The sequence below is a fragment of the Myotis davidii genome, unplaced genomic scaffold, assembly GCF_000327345.1.
Source record: "Myotis davidii unplaced genomic scaffold, ASM32734v1 scaffold436, whole genome shotgun sequence".
NCBI lineage: Eukaryota > Metazoa > Chordata > Mammalia > Chiroptera > Vespertilionidae > Myotis > Myotis davidii.
In genome coordinates, this window is record NW_006292604.1 from 470099 (window position 1) to 472138 (window position 2040).

Consider the following 2040-nt stretch of genomic DNA (forward strand, 5'->3'; position numbering starts at 1 on the left):
TGGAATAAAATGGATTATTCGGAGTCAAAATCTAAACATCAAAACTATGAGCGACTAAATAGTGTGTTCTTTTGAATTTGAATATTTTCATTGAAACTCCGAGAGTTAAATATGGAGATTTTTCATGCTACATGAGTAGATGGCATCCCTTCACATTAAAATAAATGATGGAGTTGAGAGATCCTATGGAAGGGCAGATAGTTTGTTCATCATTTGCAATATGCATTCCTTCATCTGGGACATTAGTTTAATGTATGGCATGCCTTTGCTTTTATAAGACTGGATGCATTGTAATAAAAGTGAGGGATATGTAGGAGGAGATTATGATTTTGTTTTTTTTTTTATGTTTGGCTTTGCCATTTATTTGCTTGTTTGTTTTCATAAGAGAGCTAATGTTGTGAATCACAAACCTTTTACCAATGACTCACTCAAACAGGCAAGGAAGGATTTTGCAAACACTTTCCAGCGGCGAGGGGCATCTCTGTTAATTTCATGTGTATCCCCTAATACTCTGTGGGCCGGTTGGATGCCTAACTCATAGTGTAAGCTCTGTACTGGTGGGCTGGGGTCTATTGCTCATTCTGCAAGCTTTTCTGGCTGTTTCATTATTGTAATTTTGGAGCAACAATCTTGTTGCTGCTCAAAATCTTCCTGTGATAGTTCTGGGTATGTCTCAGATTTTATATATATATATTATAGCTGATATTAAATACTCCAAAAGTACTTTCAGGATATTTGGTAAGATTTCTGTTACATACATTATATATTATGTTACAGTATACACACATACATACTTTCCTGTAATATTTTCTACCCTGATAGTGCACACAGGTTTCTCCCCTAAGTGACCATTTGGGTTTCTGTCCAAACAAAACAAAATCACAGGGTTGTTTTTTGTTTTTGTTTTTTTTTCTTTTAAATATGGGAAAGCTCCTTAAATAAGTTTGGTCTCCAGGGTTCACAATGGTTGCTTCACGCTGCTGCCTTGGTCACAGCTGATGGTGTCGATTTAGAAGATGAGGTGTAATTAGATCCTTTCTTCCCCAAAAGACCTAGAGTTGTAACAGGAAGACAACAGCTAGACCACAGAACTGAGTCACTGCCAGTGCAACATCCTACAGGATATTCTGCTGGGGGCTTCTCTGAATTGACTTGTTGAATCAGATATTTGACTCGATTCAGTGAGAAGTCCTCATGTTCTTCTCTATTTTTGCTTCTTAGCCATGTTTTAAAATTGTGATTTTTTAAAATTTTATTGAGGTGTAATTTACAAACAATAACATGTTGATGTTAAATATACATCTGGTGAGTTTTGACAAATATAATGGACCACCCCCAATCAAGCCCTAAAACCTTGCTTCACTCTGCTTTCTAGGCAATTTCCACCTTCTCCACTCCCCACGCCCATTGTCAAGGAAACACTTTTCTTTCTTTCTTTTTTTAAAATTTGTCTTTATTGTTGAAAACAGTACAGATGTCCCCTTTCTTCCCCCATTGACTCCTTCTAGTTCACACCCTCCCCCCACCTATGGCCCCAGGCCTCCACTACACTCTTGTCTGTGTCCATGGGTTACGCATATATGCATATAAATTCTTTGGTCAATCTCTTCCCTCCCACCCACTCATCCCCACTTTCCCATTGAGATTCCACAGTCTGTTCCATGCTTCTATTTCTCTGGGAAATACTTTTATGATATTTTTCAGAATTTGAGAGAGTAGTCTTATTTATTTTGAAAAAAGGTCAATCATAATAATAACTACCATCCCTCCCCCATCACATTTCTTGATCAGCCCCCACCCCCAGCCTTTCCCTCCCGCCCACTCATCCCCACTTTCCCATTGAGATTCCACAGTCTGTTCCATGCTTCTATTTCTCTGGGAAATACTTTTATGATATTTTTCAGAATTTGAGAGAGTAGTCTTATTTATTTTGAAAAAAGGTCAATCATAATAATAACTACCATCCCTCCCCCATCACATTTCTTGATCAGCCCCCACCCCCAGCCATTAAGAATAACTTGTGTAGGACTTGAATGTTAT